Source organism: Channa argus, chromosome 10 (genome assembly GCF_033026475.1).
Source record: "Channa argus isolate prfri chromosome 10, Channa argus male v1.0, whole genome shotgun sequence".
NCBI lineage: Eukaryota > Metazoa > Chordata > Actinopteri > Anabantiformes > Channidae > Channa > Channa argus.
Window position 1 is genome coordinate 3,586,398 of NC_090206.1, and position 22,888 is coordinate 3,609,285.

At 43.7% G+C, this 22,888-nt stretch overlaps 35 non-coding genes across 35 annotated transcripts; 19 read left to right on the plus strand and 16 right to left on the minus strand.

Annotated features, from left to right (window-relative positions):
* Positions 1 to 180: 180 nt before the first annotated feature.
* trnat-cgu (transfer RNA threonine (anticodon CGU)) lies at positions 181 to 254 on the plus strand. Its single transcript has one exon. It is a non-coding gene; the product is annotated as a tRNA-Thr (tRNA).
* A 905-nt stretch (positions 255 to 1,159) lies between these two features.
* trnat-cgu (transfer RNA threonine (anticodon CGU)) lies at positions 1,160 to 1,233 on the plus strand. Its single transcript has one exon. It is a non-coding gene; the product is annotated as a tRNA-Thr (tRNA).
* A 324-nt stretch (positions 1,234 to 1,557) lies between these two features.
* trnal-aag (transfer RNA leucine (anticodon AAG)) lies at positions 1,558 to 1,639 on the minus strand. Its single transcript has one exon. It is a non-coding gene; the product is annotated as a tRNA-Leu (tRNA).
* A 579-nt stretch (positions 1,640 to 2,218) lies between these two features.
* Positions 2,219 to 2,292, plus strand: trnat-ugu (transfer RNA threonine (anticodon UGU)). The gene has a single exon. It is a non-coding gene; the product is annotated as a tRNA-Thr (tRNA).
* A 728-nt stretch (positions 2,293 to 3,020) lies between these two features.
* trnal-uag (transfer RNA leucine (anticodon UAG)) lies at positions 3,021 to 3,102 on the minus strand. Its single transcript has one exon. It is a non-coding gene; the product is annotated as a tRNA-Leu (tRNA).
* A 153-nt stretch (positions 3,103 to 3,255) lies between these two features.
* trnat-agu (transfer RNA threonine (anticodon AGU)) lies at positions 3,256 to 3,329 on the minus strand. The gene has a single exon. It is a non-coding gene; the product is annotated as a tRNA-Thr (tRNA).
* A 574-nt stretch (positions 3,330 to 3,903) lies between these two features.
* Positions 3,904 to 3,977, plus strand: trnat-cgu (transfer RNA threonine (anticodon CGU)). The gene has a single exon. It is a non-coding gene; the product is annotated as a tRNA-Thr (tRNA).
* A 667-nt stretch (positions 3,978 to 4,644) lies between these two features.
* Positions 4,645 to 4,726, minus strand: trnal-uag (transfer RNA leucine (anticodon UAG)). The gene has a single exon. It is a non-coding gene; the product is annotated as a tRNA-Leu (tRNA).
* A 689-nt stretch (positions 4,727 to 5,415) lies between these two features.
* trnat-ugu (transfer RNA threonine (anticodon UGU)) lies at positions 5,416 to 5,489 on the plus strand. The gene has a single exon. It is a non-coding gene; the product is annotated as a tRNA-Thr (tRNA).
* A 238-nt stretch (positions 5,490 to 5,727) lies between these two features.
* Positions 5,728 to 5,801, minus strand: trnat-agu (transfer RNA threonine (anticodon AGU)). The gene has a single exon. It is a non-coding gene; the product is annotated as a tRNA-Thr (tRNA).
* A 574-nt stretch (positions 5,802 to 6,375) lies between these two features.
* Positions 6,376 to 6,449, plus strand: trnat-ugu (transfer RNA threonine (anticodon UGU)). The gene has a single exon. It is a non-coding gene; the product is annotated as a tRNA-Thr (tRNA).
* Positions 6,450 to 7,027: 578 nt separating this feature from the next.
* trnat-cgu (transfer RNA threonine (anticodon CGU)) lies at positions 7,028 to 7,101 on the plus strand. The gene has a single exon. It is a non-coding gene; the product is annotated as a tRNA-Thr (tRNA).
* Positions 7,102 to 7,367: 266 nt separating this feature from the next.
* On the minus strand, positions 7,368 to 7,449 carry trnal-uag (transfer RNA leucine (anticodon UAG)). The gene has a single exon. It is a non-coding gene; the product is annotated as a tRNA-Leu (tRNA).
* A 701-nt stretch (positions 7,450 to 8,150) lies between these two features.
* trnat-ugu (transfer RNA threonine (anticodon UGU)) lies at positions 8,151 to 8,224 on the plus strand. The gene has a single exon. It is a non-coding gene; the product is annotated as a tRNA-Thr (tRNA).
* Positions 8,225 to 9,129: 905 nt separating this feature from the next.
* On the plus strand, positions 9,130 to 9,203 carry trnat-cgu (transfer RNA threonine (anticodon CGU)). Its single transcript has one exon. It is a non-coding gene; the product is annotated as a tRNA-Thr (tRNA).
* Positions 9,204 to 9,527: 324 nt separating this feature from the next.
* Positions 9,528 to 9,609, minus strand: trnal-aag (transfer RNA leucine (anticodon AAG)). Its single transcript has one exon. It is a non-coding gene; the product is annotated as a tRNA-Leu (tRNA).
* Positions 9,610 to 10,188: 579 nt separating this feature from the next.
* On the plus strand, positions 10,189 to 10,262 carry trnat-ugu (transfer RNA threonine (anticodon UGU)). Its single transcript has one exon. It is a non-coding gene; the product is annotated as a tRNA-Thr (tRNA).
* Positions 10,263 to 10,990: 728 nt separating this feature from the next.
* trnal-uag (transfer RNA leucine (anticodon UAG)) lies at positions 10,991 to 11,072 on the minus strand. Its single transcript has one exon. It is a non-coding gene; the product is annotated as a tRNA-Leu (tRNA).
* Positions 11,073 to 11,225: 153 nt separating this feature from the next.
* trnat-agu (transfer RNA threonine (anticodon AGU)) lies at positions 11,226 to 11,299 on the minus strand. Its single transcript has one exon. It is a non-coding gene; the product is annotated as a tRNA-Thr (tRNA).
* A 574-nt stretch (positions 11,300 to 11,873) lies between these two features.
* On the plus strand, positions 11,874 to 11,947 carry trnat-cgu (transfer RNA threonine (anticodon CGU)). Its single transcript has one exon. It is a non-coding gene; the product is annotated as a tRNA-Thr (tRNA).
* Positions 11,948 to 12,614: 667 nt separating this feature from the next.
* trnal-uag (transfer RNA leucine (anticodon UAG)) lies at positions 12,615 to 12,696 on the minus strand. The gene has a single exon. It is a non-coding gene; the product is annotated as a tRNA-Leu (tRNA).
* Positions 12,697 to 13,385: 689 nt separating this feature from the next.
* Positions 13,386 to 13,459, plus strand: trnat-ugu (transfer RNA threonine (anticodon UGU)). The gene has a single exon. It is a non-coding gene; the product is annotated as a tRNA-Thr (tRNA).
* A 238-nt stretch (positions 13,460 to 13,697) lies between these two features.
* Positions 13,698 to 13,771, minus strand: trnat-agu (transfer RNA threonine (anticodon AGU)). The gene has a single exon. It is a non-coding gene; the product is annotated as a tRNA-Thr (tRNA).
* A 574-nt stretch (positions 13,772 to 14,345) lies between these two features.
* On the plus strand, positions 14,346 to 14,419 carry trnat-ugu (transfer RNA threonine (anticodon UGU)). Its single transcript has one exon. It is a non-coding gene; the product is annotated as a tRNA-Thr (tRNA).
* A 578-nt stretch (positions 14,420 to 14,997) lies between these two features.
* Positions 14,998 to 15,071, plus strand: trnat-cgu (transfer RNA threonine (anticodon CGU)). Its single transcript has one exon. It is a non-coding gene; the product is annotated as a tRNA-Thr (tRNA).
* A 266-nt stretch (positions 15,072 to 15,337) lies between these two features.
* trnal-uag (transfer RNA leucine (anticodon UAG)) lies at positions 15,338 to 15,419 on the minus strand. Its single transcript has one exon. It is a non-coding gene; the product is annotated as a tRNA-Leu (tRNA).
* A 701-nt stretch (positions 15,420 to 16,120) lies between these two features.
* trnat-ugu (transfer RNA threonine (anticodon UGU)) lies at positions 16,121 to 16,194 on the plus strand. Its single transcript has one exon. It is a non-coding gene; the product is annotated as a tRNA-Thr (tRNA).
* Positions 16,195 to 16,922: 728 nt separating this feature from the next.
* On the minus strand, positions 16,923 to 17,004 carry trnal-uag (transfer RNA leucine (anticodon UAG)). Its single transcript has one exon. It is a non-coding gene; the product is annotated as a tRNA-Leu (tRNA).
* A 689-nt stretch (positions 17,005 to 17,693) lies between these two features.
* trnat-ugu (transfer RNA threonine (anticodon UGU)) lies at positions 17,694 to 17,767 on the plus strand. Its single transcript has one exon. It is a non-coding gene; the product is annotated as a tRNA-Thr (tRNA).
* Positions 17,768 to 18,345: 578 nt separating this feature from the next.
* On the plus strand, positions 18,346 to 18,419 carry trnat-cgu (transfer RNA threonine (anticodon CGU)). The gene has a single exon. It is a non-coding gene; the product is annotated as a tRNA-Thr (tRNA).
* Positions 18,420 to 18,739: 320 nt separating this feature from the next.
* On the minus strand, positions 18,740 to 18,821 carry trnal-uag (transfer RNA leucine (anticodon UAG)). Its single transcript has one exon. It is a non-coding gene; the product is annotated as a tRNA-Leu (tRNA).
* Positions 18,822 to 19,398: 577 nt separating this feature from the next.
* Positions 19,399 to 19,472, plus strand: trnat-ugu (transfer RNA threonine (anticodon UGU)). The gene has a single exon. It is a non-coding gene; the product is annotated as a tRNA-Thr (tRNA).
* Positions 19,473 to 20,200: 728 nt separating this feature from the next.
* trnal-uag (transfer RNA leucine (anticodon UAG)) lies at positions 20,201 to 20,282 on the minus strand. The gene has a single exon. It is a non-coding gene; the product is annotated as a tRNA-Leu (tRNA).
* A 689-nt stretch (positions 20,283 to 20,971) lies between these two features.
* On the plus strand, positions 20,972 to 21,045 carry trnat-cgu (transfer RNA threonine (anticodon CGU)). Its single transcript has one exon. It is a non-coding gene; the product is annotated as a tRNA-Thr (tRNA).
* Positions 21,046 to 21,283: 238 nt separating this feature from the next.
* On the minus strand, positions 21,284 to 21,357 carry trnat-agu (transfer RNA threonine (anticodon AGU)). The gene has a single exon. It is a non-coding gene; the product is annotated as a tRNA-Thr (tRNA).
* Positions 21,358 to 22,888: the final 1,531 nt, after the last annotated feature.

A 22,888-nucleotide genomic window follows, 5' to 3' on the forward strand; every position in this document is an offset into this window, starting at 1 on the left:
CAAAGTTCATGTGGAATCAATTCTGACATGTTGGATTACGCCTTTGCATACATTACCAAGCTGCACTTCCACATGGCGTCCCATGAAGTTTTGTCGCAGAAGGTGCAACTCTAACATCCATCCGTTTTTGGCTCACGGTACATATGGGCAATTCTCTGGGATTCGAAATCGTTTAAATGAGGCGCTGTGGCTTAGCTGGTTAAAGTGCCTGTCTCGTAAACAGGAGATCCTGGGTTCATTTCCCAGCAGTGCCTCTGTGTATAAACACTACTTATGACTAGCTTGCTTCTAAATGCCCAGTACAATTTTATTGGTCATTTCAAGGCAAAAAATGTGTAAAGCTACAGTCATGTTGGCAAAGGCCAAAAAGGGAGTTGTTTTATGCTTGAAATGGTTCTTCTAACAACAACGAGATCCACGCTTGCTACTAAATGCCCAACGCAATAGTTTAGTCAATTAAAGGCAGAAGATGCATAAAGACACTGTCAGCTCAGGCACTGCTGGGATTCGAACCCAGGATCTGCTGTTAACTAGACAGGCACTTTAACCAACTACGCCACAGCGCCACTCAAGCTGCTGGCTTCATTTTCAGCCACACAGTCTAAAGGTAAACTCTCAGAGAAGATCACAAAACAATGTCTGCAAAAAGCTAGATGCCAATCCATTCTGTGGCTGGATCATCCGTGAAACCGTGAAATCCTGAGATCAAGTTACAAGACTTCCTTGATCGCTGGACTTCTTTGTGTGCGGCGTAGGTACTGGGGCCTAGCGGGTAAAAGCATGTCTTGGAGATCTCGTGTATTCCTTCCAGGATTGCCTTATCACTTGATGTTTTTGCACGCACCATCTACTTTGACACTACAATGTTCATAAAAGGAGTTGTTTTGTGCTTGAAATGGTTGTTCTATCACTGCCATTTTCGCAAGATCAGATATTGAGATCAATTGCTAGCAGTTTCAAGCTGTAACAAAGTTCATGTGGAATCAATTCTGACATGTTGGATTACGCCTTTGCATACATTACCAAGGTGCACTTCCACATGGCGTCCCATGAAGTTTTGTCGCAGAAGGTGCAACTCTAACATCCATCGAAATATAATTGGGTTTTTGGCTCACGGTACATATGGGCAATTCTCTGGGATTTGAAATCCTTTAAATGAGGCGCTGTGGCTTAGCTGGTTAAAGTGCCTGTTTCGTAAACAGGAGATCCTGGGTTCAAATCCCAGCAGTGCCTCTGTCTATAAACACCACTTATGACTAGCTTTCTTCTGAATGCCCAATACAATTTCATTGGTCATTTCAAGGCAAAAGATGTGTCTGCCTTTCAACATTTTCAGTGTACATAATACTTCTTTTTCTCCGATTATGGCATGAAGAAGCAACTGTGTAATTTCACACAAAAAGTCAGAAGATGCTGTTTCTTTAGCCATAGATTTTTTTTTGTTTTTTTAATGCTGCACACTGTTCAACCTGCGGTGGAGACTACAGATGAGTCAACTCCTGTCTTAAACAAAGTCATTCATTTGAGATATGGAATCAATAGCCTTTAGTTGTCAAATGGCAGTGGTGGGATTCGAACCCACGCCTCCTGAGAGACTGGAGCCTTAATCCAGCGCCTTGGACCACTCGGCCACACTACCTCAAGAAGCAGCTTTTTGCCCCGGGGAAAAATAACGCCGTAGGCATGTGAGCACGTAGGATAAATTGACAACGAGATCCACGCTTGCTACTAAATGCCCAACGCAATAGTTTAGTCAATTAAAAGCAAAAGATGAATAAAGACACAGTCAGCTCATGTGGAATCAATTCTGACATGTTGGATTACGCCCTTGCATACATTACCAAGGTGCACTTCCACACAGCGTCCCATGAAGTTTTGTCGCAGAAGGTGCAACTCTAACAGCCATCGAAATATAATTGGGTTTTTGGCTCACGGTACATATGGGCAATTCTCTGGGATTTGAAATCCTTTAAATGAGGCGCTTTGTGTCAGATTGTTACAAAATGCCCAACGCATCCGTGAAATCCTGAGATCAAGTTACAAGACTTCCTTGATCGCTGGACTTCTTTGTGTGCGGCGTAGGTACTGGGGCCTAGCGGGTAAAAGCATGTCTTGGAGATCTCGTGTATTCCTTCCAGGAGTGCCTTAATCACTTGATGTTTTTGCACGCACCATCTACATATGGGCAATTCTCTGGGATTTGAAATCCTTTAAATGAGGCGCTGTGGCTTAGCTGGTTAAAGTGCCTGTCTTGTAAACAGGAGATCCTGGGTTCAAATCCCAGCAGTGCCTCTGTGTATAAACACTACTTATGACTAGCTTGCTTCTAAATGCCCAGTACAATTTTATTGGTCATTTCAAGGCAAAAGATGTGTAAAGCTACAGTCATGTTGGCAACGGCCAAAAAGGGAGTTGTTTTATGCTTGAAATGCTTCTTCTATCACTCCCGGTTTCGCAAGATCAAATATTGAGATCAAATGCTACAAGGTCCACTATACCACTCTGCTCTATTGCTCTGTCAGGTTGGCACGTTTCAACATTTTCAGTGCACGTAATACTGCTTTTTTTGGGATTATGGGATAAAGAAGCAACTGTGTAATTTCACACAAAAAGTCAGAAGATGTTGTTGCTTTAGCCATAGATGATTTTTTGATGCTTCACGCTGTTCAACCAGCGGTGGAGACTACAAATAAGTCAACTCCTGTCTCAAACAAAGTCATTCATTTGAGATATGGAATCGATAGCCTGTAGTTGTCAGATGGCAGTGGTGGGATTCCACTTGTCCTGAGAGACTGGAGCCTTAAGCCAGCGCTTTGGACCACTCAGCCACACTTCCTGCACTTGTTTTTCTGTTGCATTCGTGCAGGTTACGAGCTAGGAAGCTCAGCAGGGAGGATGTCTTAACTAGAAGAGCTGATCATCTGTGCATAATTGTACAAAGAGTAAACATTGATGACCTGCAAGAGGTAAGAACCCTTTATCATTATAAGAAGTGCTTTCCATATGCACCTGGTGTCAAATGGCAGTGGTGGGATTTGAACCCACGCCTCCTGAGAGACTGGAGCCTAAATCCAGCGCCTTAGACCACTCGGCCACACTACCTCAAGGCGCAGCTTTTGCCTCGGGGAAAAATAACGCAGTAGGCATGTAAGCGCGCAGGATAAATTGACAACGAGATCCACGCTTGCTACTAAATGCCCAACGCAATAGTTTACTCAATTAAAGGCAAAAGATGCATAAAGACACAGTCAGCTCAGGCACTGCTGGGATTTGAACCCAGGATCTCCTGTTTACTAGACAGGCACTTTAACCAACTAAGCCACAGCGCCACTCAAGACTCTGGCTTCATTTTCAGCCACACAGTCTAAAGGTAAACTCTCAGAGAAGATCACAAAACAATGTCTGCAAAAAGCAAGATGCCACTCCATTCTGTGGCTGGATCATCCGTGAAATCCTGAGATCAAGTTACAAGACTTCCTTGATCGCTGGACTTCTTTGTGTGCGGCGTAGGTACTGGGGCCTAGCGGGTAAAAGCATGTCTTGGAGATCTCGTGTATTCCTTCCAGGAGTGCCTTAATCACTTGATGTTTTTGCACGCACCATCTACTTTGACACTACAATGTTCATAAAAGGAGTTGTTTTGTGCTTGAAATGGTTGTTCTATCACTGCCATTTTCGCAAGATCAGATATTGAGATCAAGTGCTAGCAGTTTCAAGCTGTAACAAAGTTCATGTGGAATCAATTCTGACATGTTGGATTACGCCTTTGCATACATTACCAATGTGCACTTCCACATGGCGTCCCATGAAGTTTTGTCGCAGAAGGTGCAACTCTAACATCCATCCGTTTTTGGCTCTCGGTACATATGGGCAATTCTCTGGGATTTGAAATCGTTTAAATGAGGCGCTGTGGCTTAGCTGGTTAAAGTGCCTGTCTCGTAAACAGGAGATCCTGGGTTCAATTCCCAGCAGTGCCTCTGTGTATAAACACTACTTATGACTAGCTTGCTTCTAAATGCCAGGTACAATTTTATTAGTCATTTCAAAGCAAAAGATGTGTAATGCTACAGTCATGTTGGCAAAGGCCAAAAAGGGAGTTGTTTTATGCTTGAAATGGTTCTTCTATCACTCCCGGTTTCGCAAGATCAAATATTGAGATCAAATGCTACAAGATCCACTATACCACTCTGCTCTATTGCTCTGTCAGGTTGGCACGTTTCAACATTTTCAGTGCACGTAATACTGCTTTTTTTGGGATTATGGGATAAAGAAGCAACTGTGTAATTTCACACAAAAAGTCAGAAGATGTTGTTGCTTTAGCCATAGATGATTTTTTGATGCTTCACGCTGTTCAACCAGCGGTGGAGACTACAGATAACTCAACTCCTGTCTCAAACAAAGTCATTCATTTGAGATATGGAATCGATAGCCTGTAGTTGTCAGATGGCAGTGGTGGGATTCCACTTGTCCTGAGAGACTGGAGCCTTAAGCCAGCGCTTTGGACCACTCAGCAGGGAGGATGTCTTAACTAGAAGAGCTGATCATCTGTGCATAATTGTACAAAGAGTAAACATTGATGACCTGCAAGAGGTAAGAACCCTTTATCATTATAAGAAGTGCTTTCCATATGCACCTGGTGTCAAATGGCAGTGGTGGGATTTGAACCCACGCCTCCTGAGAGACTGGAGCCTAAATCCAGCGCCTTAGACCACTCGGCCACACTACCTCAAGGCGCAGCTTTTGCCTCGGGGAAAAATAACGCAGTAGGCATGTAAGCGCGCAGGATAAATTGACAACGAGATCCACGCTTGCTACTAAATGCCCAACGCAATAGTTTACTCAATTAAAGGCAAAAGATGCATAAAGACACAGTCAGCTCAGGCACTGCTGGGATTTGAACCCAGGATCTCCTGTCTGCAAAAAGCAAGATGCCACTCCATTCTGTGGCTGGATCATCCGTGAAATCCTGAGATCAAGTTACAAGACTTCCTTGATCGCTGGACTTCTTTGTGTGCGGCGTAGGTACTGGGGCCTAGCGGGTAAAAGCATGTCTTGGAGATCTCGTGTATTCCTTCCAGGAGTGCCTTAATCACTTGATGTTTTTGCACGCACCATCTACTTTGACACTACAATGTTCATAAAAGGAGTTGTTTTGTGCTTGAAATGGTTCTTCTATCACTGCCATTTTCGCAAGATCAGCTATTGAGATCAAGTGCTAGCAGTTTCAAGCTTTACCAAAGTTCATGTGTAATCAATTCTGATATGTTGGATTACGCCTTTGCATACATTACCAAGGTGCACTTCCACACGGCGTCCCATGAAGTTTTGTCGCAGAATGTGCAACTCTAACATCCATCCGTTTTTGGCTCACGGTACATATGGGAAATTCTCTGGGATTTGAAATCGTTTAAATGAGGCGCTTTGGCTTAGCTGGTTAAAGCGCCTGTCTTGTAAACAGGAGATCCTGGGTTCAAATCCTAGCAGTGCCTCTGTGTATAAACACTACTTATGACTAGCTTGCTTCTAAATGCCCAGTACAATTTTATTGGTCATTTCAAGGCAAAAGATGTGTAAAGCTACAGTCATGTTGGCAAAGGCCAAAAAGGGAGTTGTTTTATGCTTGAAATGGTTCTTCTAACAACAACGAGATCCACGCTTGCTACTAAATGCCCAACGCAAAAGTTCAGTCAATTAAAGGCAAAAGATGCATAAAGACACAGTCAGCTCAGGCACTGCTGGGATTCAAACCCAGGATCTCCTGTTTACTAGACAGGCACTTTAACCAACTAAGCCACAGCACCACTCAAGACTCTGGCTTCATTTTCAGCCACACAGTCTAAAGGTAAACTCTCAGAGAAGATCACAAAACAATGTCTGCAAAAAGCAAGATGCCACTCCATTCTGTGGCTGGATCATCCGTGAAATCCTGAGATCAAGTTACAAGACTTCCTTGATCGCTGGACTTCTTTGTGTGCGGCGTAGGTACTGGGGCCTAGCGGGTAAAAGCATGTCTTGGAGATCTCGTGTATTCCTTCCAGGAGTGCCTTAATCACTTGATGTTTTTGCACGCACCATCTACTTTGACACTACAATGTTCATAAAAGGAGTTGTTTTGTGCTTGAAATGGATGTTCTATCACTGCCATTTTCGCAAGATCAGATATTGAGATCAAGTGCTAGCAGTTTCAAGCTGTAACAAAGTTCATGTGGAATCAATTCTGACATGTTGGATTACGCCTTTGCATACATTACCAAGGTGCACTTCCACATGGCGTCCCATGAAGTTTTGTCGCAGAAGGTGCAACTCTAACATCCATCCGTTTTTGGCTCTCGGTACATATGGGCAATTCTCTGGGATTTGAAATCGTTTAAATGAGGCGCTGTGGCTTAGCTGGTTAAAGTGCCTGTCTTGTAAACAGGAGATCCTGGGTTCAATTCCCAGCAGTGCCTCTGTGTATAAACACTACTTATGACTAGCTTGCTTCTAAATGCCAGGTACAATTTTATTAGTCATTTCAAAGCAAAAGATGTGTAAAGCTACAGTCATGTTGGCAAAGGCCAAAAAGGGAGTTGCTTTATGCTTGAAATGGTTCTTCTAACAACAATGAGATCCACGCAAAATGCCCAACGCATCCGTGAAATCCTGAGATCAAGTTACAAGACTTCCTTGATCGCTGGACTTCTTTGTGTGCGGCGTAGGTACTGGGGCCTAGCGGGTAAAAGCATGTCTTGGAGATCTCGTGTATTCCTTCCAGGAGTGCCTTAATCACTTGATGTTTTTGCACGCACCATCTACTTTGACACTACAATGTTCATAAAAGGAGTTGTTTTGTGCTTGAAATGGATGTTCTATCACTGCCATTTTCGCAAGATCAGCTATTGACTACATTACCAAGGTGCACTTCCACATGGCGTCCCATGAAGTTTTGTCGCAGAAGGTGCAACTCTAACATCCATCGAAATATAATTGGGTTTTTGGCTCACGGTACATATGGGCAATTCTCTGGGATTTGAAATCCTTTAAATGACGCGCTGTGGCTTAGCTGGTTAAAGTGCCTGTCTCGTAAACAGGAGATCCTGGGTTCAAATCCCAGCAGTGCCTCTGTCTATAAACACCACTTATGACTAGCTTTCTTCTGAGTTTCAAGCTGTAACAAAGTTCATGTGGAATCAATTCTGACATGTTGGATTACGCCTTTGCATACATTACCAAGGTGCACTTCCACATGGCGTCCCATGAAGTTTTGTCGCAGAAGGTGCAACTCTAACATCCATCGAAATATAATTGGGTTTTTGGCTCACGGTACATACAGGGTAAGAACCCTATATCATTATATGAAGTGCTTTCCATAGGCACCTGGTGTCAAATGGCAGTTGTGGGATTTGAACCTACGCCTCCTGAGAGACTGGAGCCTAAATCCAGCGCCTTAGACCACTCGGCCACACTACCTCAAGGCGCAGCTTTTGCCTCGGGGAAAAATAACGCAGTAGGCATGTAAGCGCGTAGGATAAATTGGCGACGAGATCCACGCTTGCTACAAAATGCCCAACGCAATAGTTTAGTCAATTAAAGGCAGAAGATGCATAAAGACACAGTCAGCTCAGGCACTGCTGGGATTTGAACCCAGGATCTCCTGTCTGCAAAAAGCAAGATGCCACTCCATTCTGTGGCTGGATCATCCGTGAAATCCTGAGATCAAGTTACAAGACTTCCTTGATCGCTGGACTTCTTTGTGTGCGGCGTAGGTACTGGGGCCTAGCGGGTAAAAGCATGTCTTGGAGATCTCGTGTATTCCTTCCAGGAGTGCCTTAATCACTTGATGTTTTTGCACGCACCATCTACTTTGACACTACAATGTTCATAAAAGGAGTTGTTTTGTGCTTGAAATGGTTGTTCTATCACTGCCATTTTCGCAAGATCAGCTATTGAGATCAAGTGCTAGCAGTTTCAAACTGTAACAAAGTTCATGTGGAATCAATTCTGACATGTTGGATTACGCCTTTGCATACATTACCAAGGTGCACTTCCACATGGCGTCCCATGAAGTTTTGTCGCAGAAGGTGCAACTCTAACATCCATCGAAATATAATTGGGTTTTTGGCTCACGGTACATATGGGCAATTCTCTGGGATTTGAAATCCTTTAAATGAGGCGCTGTGGCTTAGCTGGTTAAAGCGCCTGTCTTGTAAACAGGAGATCCTGGGTTCAAATCCCAGCAGTGCCTCTGTGTATAAACACTACTTATGACTAGTTTGCTTCTAAATGCCCAGTACAATTTTATTGGTCATTTCAAGGCAAAAGATGTGTAAAGCTACAGTCATGTTGGCAAAGGCCAAAAAGGGAGTTGTTTTATGCTTGAAATGGTTCTTCTAACAACAACGAGATCCACGCTTGCTACTAAATGCCCAACGCAATAGTTTAGTCAATTAAAGGCAGAAGATGCATAAAGACACTGTCAGCTCAGGCACTGCTGGGATTCGAACCCAGGATCTGCTGTTAACTAGACAGGCACTTTAACCAACTACGCCACAGCGCCACTCAAGCTGCTGGCTTCATTTTCAGCCACACAGTCTAAAGGTAAACTCTCAGAGAAGATCACAAAACAATGTCTGCAAAAAGCTAGATGCCAATCCATTCTGTGGCTGGATCATCCGTGAAACCGTGAAATCCTGAGATCAAGTTACAAGACTTCCTTGATCGCTGGACTTCTTTGTGTGCGGCGTAGGTACTGGGGCCTAGCGGGTAAAAGCATGTCTTGGAGATCTCGTGTATTCCTTCCAGGATTGCCTTATCACTTGATGTTTTTGCACGCACCATCTACTTTGACACTACAATGTTCATAAAAGGAGTTGTTTTGTGCTTGAAATGGTTGTTCTATCACTGCCATTTTCGCAAGATCAGATATTGAGATCAATTGCTAGCAGTTTCAAGCTGTAACAAAGTTCATGTGGAATCAATTCTGACATGTTGGATTACGCCTTTGCATACATTACCAAGGTGCACTTCCACATGGCGTCCCATGAAGTTTTGTCGCAGAAGGTGCAACTCTAACATCCATCGAAATATAATTGGGTTTTTGGCTCACGGTACATATGGGCAATTCTCTGGGATTTGAAATCCTTTAAATGAGGCGCTGTGGCTTAGCTGGTTAAAGTGCCTGTTTCGTAAACAGGAGATCCTGGGTTCAAATCCCAGCAGTGCCTCTGTCTATAAACACCACTTATGACTAGCTTTCTTCTGAATGCCCAATACAATTTCATTGGTCATTTCAAGGCAAAAGATGTGTCTGCCTTTCAACATTTTCAGTGTACATAATACTTCTTTTTCTCCGATTATGGCATGAAGAAGCAACTGTGTAATTTCACACAAAAAGTCAGAAGATGCTGTTTCTTTAGCCATAGATTTTTTTTTGTTTTTTTAATGCTGCACACTGTTCAACCTGCGGTGGAGACTACAGATGAGTCAACTCCTGTCTTAAACAAAGTCATTCATTTGAGATATGGAATCAATAGCCTTTAGTTGTCAAATGGCAGTGGTGGGATTCGAACCCACGCCTCCTGAGAGACTGGAGCCTTAATCCAGCGCCTTGGACCACTCGGCCACACTACCTCAAGAAGCAGCTTTTTGCCCCGGGGAAAAATAACGCCGTAGGCATGTGAGCACGTAGGATAAATTGACAACGAGATCCACGCTTGCTACTAAATGCCCAACGCAATAGTTTAGTCAATTAAAAGCAAAAGATGAATAAAGACACAGTCAGCTCATGTGGAATCAATTCTGACATGTTGGATTACGCCCTTGCATACATTACCAAGGTGCACTTCCACACAGCGTCCCATGAAGTTTTGTCGCAGAAGGTGCAACTCTAACAGCCATCGAAATATAATTGGGTTTTTGGCTCACGGTACATATGGGCAATTCTCTGGGATTTGAAATCCTTTAAATGAGGCGCTTTGTGTCAGATTGTTACAAAATGCCCAACGCATCCGTGAAATCCTGAGATCAAGTTACAAGACTTCCTTGATCGCTGGACTTCTTTGTGTGCGGCGTAGGTACTGGGGCCTAGCGGGTAAAAGCATGTCTTGGAGATCTCGTGTATTCCTTCCAGGAGTGCCTTAATCACTTGATGTTTTTGCACGCACCATCTACATATGGGCAATTCTCTGGGATTTGAAATCCTTTAAATGAGGCGCTGTGGCTTAGCTGGTTAAAGTGCCTGTCTTGTAAACAGGAGATCCTGGGTTCAAATCCCAGCAGTGCCTCTGTGTATAAACACTACTTATGACTAGCTTGCTTCTAAATGCCCAGTACAATTTTATTGGTCATTTCAAGGCAAAAGATGTGTAAAGCTACAGTCATGTTGGCAACGGCCAAAAAGGGAGTTGTTTTATGCTTGAAATGCTTCTTCTATCACTCCCGGTTTCGCAAGATCAAATATTGAGATCAAATGCTACAAGGTCCACTATACCACTCTGCTCTATTGCTCTGTCAGGTTGGCACGTTTCAACATTTTCAGTGCACGTAATACTGCTTTTTTTGGGATTATGGGATAAAGAAGCAACTGTGTAATTTCACACAAAAAGTCAGAAGATGTTGTTGCTTTAGCCATAGATGATTTTTTGATGCTTCACGCTGTTCAACCAGCGGTGGAGACTACAAATAAGTCAACTCCTGTCTCAAACAAAGTCATTCATTTGAGATATGGAATCGATAGCCTGTAGTTGTCAGATGGCAGTGGTGGGATTCCACTTGTCCTGAGAGACTGGAGCCTTAAGCCAGCGCTTTGGACCACTCAGCCACACTTCCTGCACTTGTTTTTCTGTTGCATTCGTGCAGGTTACGAGCTAGGAAGCTCAGCAGGGAGGATGTCTTAACTAGAAGAGCTGATCATCTGTGCATAATTGTACAAAGAGTAAACATTGATGACCTGCAAGAGGTAAGAACCCTTTATCATTATAAGAAGTGCTTTCCATATGCACCTGGTGTCAAATGGCAGTGGTGGGATTTGAACCCACGCCTCCTGAGAGACTGGAGCCTAAATCCAGCGCCTTAGACCACTCGGCCACACTACCTCAAGGCGCAGCTTTTGCCTCGGGGAAAAATAACGCAGTAGGCATGTAAGCGCGCAGGATAAATTGACAACGAGATCCACGCTTGCTACTAAATGCCCAACGCAATAGTTTACTCAATTAAAGGCAAAAGATGCATAAAGACACAGTCAGCTCAGGCACTGCTGGGATTTGAACCCAGGATCTCCTGTTTACTAGACAGGCACTTTAACCAACTAAGCCACAGCGCCACTCAAGACTCTGGCTTCATTTTCAGCCACACAGTCTAAAGGTAAACTCTCAGAGAAGATCACAAAACAATGTCTGCAAAAAGCAAGATGCCACTCCATTCTGTGGCTGGATCATCCGTGAAATCCTGAGATCAAGTTACAAGACTTCCTTGATCGCTGGACTTCTTTGTGTGCGGCGTAGGTACTGGGGCCTAGCGGGTAAAAGCATGTCTTGGAGATCTCGTGTATTCCTTCCAGGAGTGCCTTAATCACTTGATGTTTTTGCACGCACCATCTACTTTGACACTACAATGTTCATAAAAGGAGTTGTTTTGTGCTTGAAATGGTTGTTCTATCACTGCCATTTTCGCAAGATCAGATATTGAGATCAAGTGCTAGCAGTTTCAAGCTGTAACAAAGTTCATGTGGAATCAATTCTGACATGTTGGATTACGCCTTTGCATACATTACCAATGTGCACTTCCACATGGCGTCCCATGAAGTTTTGTCGCAGAAGGTGCAACTCTAACATCCATCCGTTTTTGGCTCTCGGTACATATGGGCAATTCTCTGGGATTTGAAATCGTTTAAATGAGGCGCTGTGGCTTAGCTGGTTAAAGTGCCTGTCTCGTAAACAGGAGATCCTGGGTTCAATTCCCAGCAGTGCCTCTGTGTATAAACACTACTTATGACTAGCTTGCTTCTAAATGCCAGGTACAATTTTATTAGTCATTTCAAAGCAAAAGATGTGTAATGCTACAGTCATGTTGGCAAAGGCCAAAAAGGGAGTTGTTTTATGCTTGAAATGGTTCTTCTATCACTCCCGGTTTCGCAAGATCAAATATTGAGATCAAATGCTACAAGATCCACTATACCACTCTGCTCTATTGCTCTGTCAGGTTGGCACGTTTCAACATTTTCAGTGCACGTAATACTGCTTTTTTTGGGATTATGGGATAAAGAAGCAACTGTGTAATTTCACACAAAAAGTCAGAAGATGTTGTTGCTTTAGCCATAGATGATTTTTTGATGCTTCACGCTGTTCAACCAGCGGTGGAGACTACAGATAACTCAACTCCTGTCTCAAACAAAGTCATTCATTTGAGATATGGAATCGATAGCCTGTAGTTGTCAGATGGCAGTGGTGGGATTCCACTTGTCCTGAGAGACTGGAGCCTTAAGCCAGCGCTTTGGACCACTCAGCAGGGAGGATGTCTTAACTAGAAGAGCTGATCATCTGTGCATAATTGTACAAAGAGTAAACATTGATGACCTGCAAGAGGTAAGAACCCTTTATCATTATAAGAAGTGCTTTCCATATGCACCTGGTGTCAAATGGCAGTGGTGGGATTTGAACCCACGCCTCCTGAGAGACTGGAGCCTAAATCCAGCGCCTTAGACCACTCGGCCACACTACCTCAAGGCGCAGCTTTTGCCTCGGGGAAAAATAACGCAGTAGGCATGTAAGCGCGCAGGATAAATTGACAACGAGATCCACGCTTGCTACTAAATGCCCAACGCAATAGTTTACTCAATTAAAGGCAAAAGATGCATAAAGACACAGTCAGCTCAGGCACTGCTGGGATTTGAACCCAGGATCTCCTGTCTGCAAAAAGCAAGATGCCACTCCATTCTGTGGCTGGATCATCCGTGAAATCCTGAGATCAAGTTACAAGACTTCCTTGATCGCTGGACTTCTTTGTGTGCGGCGTAGGTACTGGGGCCTAGCGGGTAAAAGCATGTCTTGGAGATCTCGTGTATTCCTTCCAGGAGTGCCTTAATCACTTGATGTTTTTGCACGCACCATCTACTTTGACACTACAATGTTCATAAAAGGAGTTGTTTTGTGCTTGAAATGGTTCTTCTATCACTGCCATTTTCGCAAGATCAGCTATTGAGATCAAGTGCTAGCAGTTTCAAGCTTTACCAAAGTTCATGTGTAATCAATTCTGATATGTTGGATTACGCCTTTGCATACATTACCAAGGTGCACTTCCACACGGCGTCCCATGAAGTTTTGTCGCAGAATGTGCAACTCTAACATCCATCCGTTTTTGGCTCACGGTACATATGGGAAATTCTCTGGGATTTGAAATCGTTTAAATGAGGCGCTTTGGCTTAGCTGGTTAAAGCGCCTGTCTTGTAAACAGGAGATCCTGGGTTCAAATCCTAGCAGTGCCTCTGTGTATAAACACTACTTATGACTAGCTTGCTTCTAAATGCCCAGTACAATTTTATTGGTCATTTCAAGGCAAAAGATGTGTAAAGCTACAGTCATGTTGGCAAAGGCCAAAAAGGGAGTTGTTTTATGCTTGAAATGGTTCTTCTAACAACAACGAGATCCACGCTTGCTACTAAATGCCCAACGCAAAAGTTCAGTCAATTAAAGGCAAAAGATGCATAAAGACACAGTCAGCTCAGGCACTGCTGGGATTCAAACCCAGGATCTCCTGTTTACTAGACAGGCACTTTAACCAACTAAGCCACAGCACCACTCAAGACTCTGGCTTCATTTTCAGCCACACAGTCTAAAGGTAAACTCTCAGAGAAGATCACAAAACAATGTCTGCAAAAAGCAAGATGCCACTCCATTCTGTGGCTGGATCATCCGTGAAATCCTGAGATCAAGTTACAAGACTTCCTTGATCGCTGGACTTCTTTGTGTGCGGCGTAGGTACTGGGGCCTAGCGGGTAAAAGCATGTCTTGGAGATCTCGTGTATTCCTTCCAGGAGTGCCTTAATCACTTGATGTTTTTGCACGCACCATCTACTTTGACACTACAATGTTCATAAAAGGAGTTGTTTTGTGCTTGAAATGGATGTTCTATCACTGCCATTTTCGCAAGATCAGATATTGAGATCAAGTGCTAGCAGTTTCAAGCTGTAACAAAGTTCATGTGGAATCAATTCTGACATGTTGGATTACGCCTTTGCATACATTACCAAGGTGCACTTCCACATGGCGTCCCATGAAGTTTTGTCGCAGAAGGTGCAACTCTAACATCCATCCGTTTTTGGCTCTCGGTACATATGGGCAATTCTCTGGGATTTGAAATCGTTTAAATGAGGCGCTGTGGCTTAGCTGGTTAAAGTGCCTGTCTTGTAAACAGGAGATCCTGGGTTCAATTCCCAGCAGTGCCTCTGTGTATAAACACTACTTATGACTAGCTTGCTTCTAAATGCCAGGTACAATTTTATTAGTCATTTCAAAGCAAAAGATGTGTAAAGCTACAGTCATGTTGGCAAAGGCCAAAAAGGGAGTTGCTTTATGCTTGAAATGGTTCTTCTAACAACAATGAGATCCACGCAAAATGCCCAACGCATCCGTGAAATCCTGAGATCAAGTTACAAGACTTCCTTGATCGCTGGACTTCTTTGTGTGCGGCGTAGGTACTGGGGCCTAGCGGGTAAAAGCATGTCTTGGAGATCTCGTGTATTCCTTCCAGGAGTGCCTTAATCACTTGATGTTTTTGCACGCACCATCTACTTTGACACTACAATGTTCATAAAAGGAGTTGTTTTGTGCTTGAAATGGATGTTCTATCACTGCCATTTTCGCAAGATCAGCTATTGACTACATTACCAAGGTGCACTTCCACATGGCGTCCCATGAAGTTTTGTCGCAGAAGGTGCAACTCTAACATCCATCGAAATATAATTGGGTTTTTGGCTCACGGTACATATGGGCAATTCTCTGGGATTTGAAATCCTTTAAATGACGCGCTGTGGCTTAGCTGGTTAAAGTGCCTGTCTCGTAAACAGGAGATCCTGGGTTCAAATCCCAGCAGTGCCTCTGTCTATAAACACCACTTATGACTAGCTTTCTTCTGAGTTTCAAGCTGTAACAAAGTTCATGTGGAATCAATTCTGACATGTTGGATTACGCCTTTGCATACATTACCAAGGTGCACTTCCACATGGCGTCCCATGAAGTTTTGTCGCAGAAGGTGCAACTCTAACATCCATCGAAATATAATTGGGTTTTTGGCTCACGGTACATACAGGGTAAGAACCCTATATCATTATATGAAGTGCTTTCCATAGGCACCTGGTGTCAAATGGCAGTTGTGGGATTTGAACCTACGCCTCCTGAGAGACTGGAGCCTAAATCCAGCGCCTTAGACCACTCGGCCACACTACCTCAAGGCGCAGCTTTTGCCTCGGGGAAAAATAACGCAGTAGGCATGTAAGCGCGTAGGATAAATTGGCGACGAGATCCACGCTTGCTACAAAATGCCCAACGCAATAGTTTAGTCAATTAAAGGCAGAAGATGCATAAAGACACAGTCAGCTCAGGCACTGCTGGGATTTGAACCCAGGATCTCCTGTCTGCAAAAAGCAAGATGCCACTCCATTCTGTGGCTGGATCATCCGTGAAATCCTGAGATCAAGTTACAAGACTTCCTTGATCGCTGGACTTCTTTGTGTGCGGCGTAGGTACTGGGGCCTAGCGGGTAAAAGCATGTCTTGGAGATCTCGTGTATTCCTTCCAGGAGTGCCTTAATCACTTGATGTTTTTGCACGCACCATCTACTTTGACACTACAATGTTCATAAAAGGAGTTGTTTTGTGCTTGAAATGGTTGTTCTATCACTGCCATTTTCGCAAGATCAGCTATTGAGATCAAGTGCTAGCAGTTTCAAACTGTAACAAAGTTCATGTGGAATCAATTCTGACATGTTGGATTACGCCTTTGCATACATTACCAAGGTGCACTTCCACATGGCGTCCCATGAAGTTTTGTCGCAGAAGGTGCAACTCTAACATCCATCGAAATATAATTGGGTTTTTGGCTCACGGTACATATGGGCAATTCTCTGGGATTTGAAATCCTTTAAATGAGGCGCTGTGGCTTAGCTGGTTAAAGCGCCTGTCTTGTAAACAGGAGATCCTGGGTTCAAATCCCAGCAGTGCCTCTGTGTATAAACACTACTTATGACTAGTTTGCTTCTAAATGCCCAGTACAATTTTATTGGTCATTTCAAGGCAAAAGATGTGTAATGCTACAGTCATGTTGGCAAAGGCCAAAAAGGGAGTTGTTTTATGCTTGAAATGGTTCTTCTATCACTCCCGGTTTCGCAAGATCAAATATTGAGATCAAATGCTACAAGATCCACTATACCACTCTGCTCTATTGCTCTGTCAGGTTGGCACGTTTCAACATTTTCAGTGCACGTAATACTGCTTTTTTTGGGATTATGGGATAAAGAAGCAACTGTGTAATTTCACACAAAAAGTCAGAAGATGTTGTTGCTTTAGCCATAGATGATTTTTTGATGCTTCACGCTGTTCAACCAGCGGTGGAGACTACAGATAAGTCAACTCCTGTCTCAAACAAAGTCATTCATTTGAGATATGGAATCGATAGCCTGTAGTTGTCAGATGGCAGTGGTGGGATTCCACTTGTCCTGAGAGACTGGAGCCTTAAGCCAGCGCTTTGGACCACTCAGCCACACTTCCTGCACTTGTTTTTCTGTTGCATTCGTGCAGGTTACGAGCTAGGAAGCTCAGCAGGGAGGATGTCTTAACTAGAAGAGCTGATCATCTGTGCATAATTGTACAAAGAGTAAACATTGATGACCTGCAAGAGGTAAGAACCCTATATCATTATATGAAGTGCTTTCCATAGGCACCTGGTGTCAAATGGCAGTGGTGGGATTTGAACCCACGCCTCCTGAGAGACTGGAGCCTAAATCCAGCGCTTTAGACCACTCGGCCACACTACCTCAAGGCGCAGCTTTTGCCTCGGGGAAAAATAACGCAGTAGGCATGTAAGCGCGTAGGATAAATTGGCGACGAGATCCACGCTTGCTACTAAATGCCCAACGCAATAGTTTAGTCAATTAAAGGCAGAAGATGCATAAAGACACAGTCAGCTCAGGCACTGCTGGGATTTGAACCCAGGATCTCCTGTCTGCAAAAAGCAAGATGCCACTCCATTCTGTGGCTGGATCATCCGTGAAATCCTGAGATCAAGTTACAAGACTTCCTTGATCGCTGGACTTCTTTGTGTGCAGCGTAGGTACTGGGGCCTAGCGGATAAAAGCATGTCTTGGAGATCTCGTGTATTCCTTCCAGGAGTGCCTTAATCACTTGATGTTTTTGCACGCACCATCTACTTTGACACTACAATGTTCATAAAAGGAGTTGTTTTGTGCTTGAAATGGTTGTTCTATCACTGCCATTTTCGCAAGATCAGCTATTGAGATCAAGTGCTAGCAGTTTCAAGCTGTAACAAAGTTCATGTGGAATCAATTCTGACATGTTGGATTACGCCTTTGCATACATTACCAAGGTGCACTTCCACATGGCGTCCCATGAAGTTTTGTCGCAGAAGGTGCAACTCTAACATCCATCCGTTTTTGGCTCTCGGTACATATGGGCAATTCTCTGGGATTTGAAATCGTTTAAATGAGGCGCTGTGGCTTAGCTGGTTAAAGTACCTGTCTTGTAAACAGGAGATGCTGGGTTCAATTCCCAGCAGTGCCTCTGTGTATAAACACTACTTATGACTAGCTTGCTTCTAAATGCCAGGTACAATTTTATTAGTCATTTCAAAGCAAAAGATGTGTAAAGCTACAGTCATGTTGGCAAAGGCCAAAAAGGGAGTTGCTTTATGCTTGAAATGGTTCTTCTAACAACAATGAGATCCACGCAAAATGCCCAACGCATCCGTGAAATCCTGAGATCAAGTTACAAGACTTCCTTGATCGCTGGACTTCTTTGTGTGCGGCGTAGGTACTGGGGCCTAGCGGGTAAAAGCATGTCTTGGAGATCTCGTGTATTCCTTCCAGGAGTGCCTTAATCACTTGATGTTTTTGCACGCACCATCTACTTTGACACTACAATGTTCATAAAAGGAGTTGTTTTGTGCTTGAAATGGATGTTCTATCACTGCCATTTTCGCAAGATCAGCTATTGACTACATTACCAAGGTGCACTTCCACATGGCGTCCCATGAAGTTTTGTCGCAGAAGGTGCAACTCTAACATCCATCGAAATATAATTGGGTTTTTGGCTCACGGTACATATGGGCAATTCTCTGGGATTTGAAATCCTTTAAATGACGCGCTGTGGCTTAGCTGGTTAAAGTGCCTGTCTCGTAAACAGGAGATCCTGGGTTCAAATCCCAGCAGTGCCTCTGTCTATAAACACCACTTATGACTAGCTTTCTTCTGAATGCCCAATACAATTTCATTGGTCATTTCAAGGCAAAAGATGTGTCTGCCTTTCAACATTTTCAGTGCACATAATACTTCTTTTTCTCCGATTATGGCATGAAGAAGCAACTGTGTAATTTCACACAAAAAGTCAGAAGATGCTGTTTCTTTAGCCATAGATTTTTCTTTTTTTAATGCTGCACACTGTTCAACCTGCGGTGGAGACTACAGATGAGTCAACTCCTGTCTTAAACAAAGTCATTCATTTGAGATATGGAATCAATAGCCTTTAGTTGTCAAATGGCAGTGGTGGGATTCGAACCCACGCCTCCTGAGAGACTGGAGCCTAAATCCAGCGCCTTAGACCACTCAGCCACACTACCTCAAGGCGCAGCTTTTTGCCCCGGGGAAAAATAACGCCGTAGGCATGTAAGCGCGTAGGATAAATTGACAACGAGATCCACGCTTGCTACTAAATGCCCAACGCATCCGTGAAATCCTGAGATCAAGTTACAAGACTTCCTTGATCGCTGGACTTCTTTGTGTGCGGCGTAGGTACTGGGGCCTAGCGGGTAAAAGCATGTCTTGGAGATCTCGTGTATTCCTTCCAGGAGTGCCTTAATCACTTGATGTTTTTGCACGCACCATCTACTTTGACACTACAATGTTCATAAAAGGAGTTGTTTTGTGCTTGAAATGGTTGTTCTATCACTGCCATTTTCGCAAGATCAGCTATTGAGATCAAGTGCTAGCAGTTTCAAGCTGTAACAAAGTTCATGTGGAATCAATTCTGACATGTTGGATTACGCCTTTGCATACATTACCAAGGTGCACTTCCACATGGCGTCCCATGAAGTTTTGTCGCAGAAGGTGCAACTCTAACATCCATCGAAATATAATTGGGTTTTTGGTTCACGGTACATATGGGCAATTCTCTGGGATTTGAAATCCTTTAAATGAGGCGCTGTGGCTTAGCTGGTTAAAGCGCCTGTCTTGTAAACAGGAGATCCTGGGTTCAAATCCCAGCAGTGCCTCTGTGTATAAACACTACTTATGACTAGCTTGCTTCTAAATGCCCAGTACAATTTTATTGGTCATTTCAAGGCAAAAGATGTGTAATGCTACAGTCATGTTGGCAAAGGCCAAAAAGGGAGTTGTTTTATGCTTGAAATGGTTCTTCTATCACTCCCGGTTTCGCAAGATCAAATATTGAGATCAAATGCTACAAGATCCACTATACCACTCTGCTCTATTGCTCTGTCAGGTTGGCACGTTTCAACATTTTCAGTGCACGTAATACTGCTTTTTTTGGGATTATGGGATAAAGAAGCAACTGTGTAATTTCACACAAAAAGTCAGAAGATGTTGTTGCTTTAGCCATAGATGATTTTTTGATGCTTCACGCTGTTCAACCAGCGGTGGAGACTACAGATAAGTCAACTCCTGTCTCAAACAAAGTCATTCATTTGAGATATGGAATCGATAGCCTGTAGTTGTCAGATGGCAGTGGTGGGATTCCACTTGTCCTGAGAGACTGGAGCCTTAAGCCAGCGCTTTGGACCACTCAGCCACACTTCCTGCACTTGTTTTTCTGTTGCATTCGTGCAGGTTACGAGCTAGGAAGCTCAGCAGGGAGGATGTCTTAACTAGAAGAGCTGATCATCTGTGCATAATTGTACAAAGAGTAAACATTGATGACCTGCAAGAGGTAAGAACCCTATATCATTATATGAAGTGCTTTCCATAGGCACCTGGTGTCAAATGGCAGTGGTGGGATTTGAACCCACGCCTCCTGAGAGACTGGAGCCTAAATCCAGCGCCTTAGACCACTCGGCCACACTACCTCAAGGCGCAGCTTTTGCCTCGGGGAAAAATAACGCAGTAGGCATATAAGCGCGTAGGATAAATTGGCGACGAGATCCACGCTTGCTACTAAATGCCCAACGCAATAGTTTAGTCAATTAAAGGCAGAAGATGCATAAAGACACAGTCAGCTCAGGCACTGCTGGGATTTGAACCCAGGATCTCCTGTCTGCAAAAAGCAAGATGCCACTCCATTCTGTGGCTGGATCATCCGTGAAATCCTGAGATCAAGTTACAAGACTTCCTTGATCGCTGGACTTCTTTGTGTGCGGCGTAGGTACTGGGGCCTAGCGGGTAAAAGCATGTCTTGAAGATCTCGTGTATTCCTTCCAGGAGTGCCTTAATCACTTGATGTTTTTGCACGCACCATCTACTTTAACACTACAATGTTCATAAAAGGAGTTGTTTTGTGCTTGAAATGGTTGTTCTATCACTGCCATTTTCGCAAGATCAGATATTGAGATCAAGTGCTAGCAGTTTCAAGCTGTAACAAAGTTCATGTGGAATCAATTCTGACATGTTGGATTACGCCTTTGCATACATTACCAAGGTGCACTTCCACACGGCGTCCCATGAAGTTTTGTCGCAGAAGGTGCAACTCTAACATCCATCCGTTTTTGGCTCTCGGTACATATGGGCAATTCTCTGGGATTTGAAATCGTTTAAATGAGGCGCTGTGGCTTAGCTGGTTAAAGTGCCTGTCTCGTAAACAGGAGATCCTGGGTTCATTTCCCAGCAGTGCCTCTGTGTATAAACACTACTTATGACTAGCTTGCTTCTAAATACCCAGTCCAATTTTATTAGTCATTTCAAAGCAAAAGATGTGTAAAGCTACAGTCATGTAGGCAAAGGCCAAAAAGGGAGTTGTTTTATGCTTGAAATGGTTCTTCTAACAACAACAAGATCCACGCTTGCTACTAAATGCCCAACGCAAAAGTTCAGTCAATTAAAGGCAAAAGATGCATAAATACACAGTCAGCTCAGGCACTGCTGGGATTCAAACCCAGGATCTCCTGTTTACTAGACAGGCACTTTAACCAACTAAGCCACAGCTCCACTCAAGCTGCTGGCTTCATTTTAAGCCACACAGTCTAAAGGTAAACTCTCAGAGAAGATCACAAAACAATGTCTGCAAAAAGCAAGATGCCAATCCATTCTGTGGCTGGATCATCCGTGAAACCGTGAAATCCTGAGATCAAGTTACAAGACTTCCTTGATCGCTGGACTTCTTTGTGTGCGGCGTAGGTACTGGGGCCTAGCGGGTAAAAGCATGTCTTGGAGATCTCGTGTATTCCTTCCAGGAGTGCCTTAATCACTTGATGTTTTTGCACGCACCATCTACTTTGACACTACAATGTTCATAAAAGGAGTTGTTTTGTGCTTGAAATGGTTGTTCTATCACTGCCATTTTCGCAAGATCAGCTATTGAGATCAAGTGCCAGCAGTTTCAAGTTGTAACAAAGTTCATGTGGAATCAATTCTGACATGTTGGATTACGCCTTTGCATACATTACCAAGGTGCACTTCCACATGGCGTCCCATGAAGTTTTGTCGCAGAAGGTGCAACTCTAACATCCATCGAAATATAATTGGGTTTTTGGCTCACGGTACATATGGGCAATTCTCTGGGATTTGAAATCCTTTAAATGAGGCGCTGTGTGTCAGATGGCTACAAAATGCCCAACGCATCCGTGAAATCCTGAGATCAAGTTACAAGACTTCCTTGATCGCTGGACTTCTTTGTGTGCGGCGTAGGTACTGGGGCCTAGCGGGTAAAAGCATGTCTTGGAGATCTCGTGTATTCCTTCCAGGAGTGCCTTAATCACTTGATGTTTTTGCACGCACCATCTACTTTGACACTACAATGTTCATAAAAGGAGTTGTTTTGTGCTTGAAATGGTTGTTCTATCACTGCCATTTTCGCAAGATCAGATATTGAGATCAAGTGCTAGCAGTTTCAAGCTGTAACAAAGTTCATGTGGAATCAATTCTGACATGTTGGATTACGCCTTTGCATACATTACCAAGGTGCACTTCCACATGGCGTCCCATGAAGTTTTGTCGCAGAAGGTGCAACTCTAACATCCATCCGTTTTTGGTTCACGGTACATATGGGCAATTCTCTGGGATTTGAAATCGTTTAAATGAGGCGCTGTGTGTCAGATGGCTACAAAATGCCCAACGCATCCGTGAAATCCTGAGATCAAGTTACAAGACTTCCTTGATCGCTGGACTTCTTTGTGTGCGGCGTAGGTACTGGGGCCTAGCGGGTAAAAGCATGTCTTGGAGATCTCGTGTATTCCTTCCAGGAGTGCCTTAATCACTTGATGTTTTTGCACGCACCATCTACTTTGACACTACAATGTTCATAAAAGGAGTTGTTTTGTGCTTGAAATGGTTGTTCTATCACTGCCATTTTCGCAAGATCAGATATTGAGATCAAGTGCTAGCAGTTTCAAGCTGTAACAAAGTTCATGTGGAATCAATTCTGACATGTTGGATTACGCCTTTGCATACATTACCAAGGTGCACTTCCACATGGCGTCCCATGAAGTTTTGTCGCAGAAGGTGCAACTCTAACATCCAT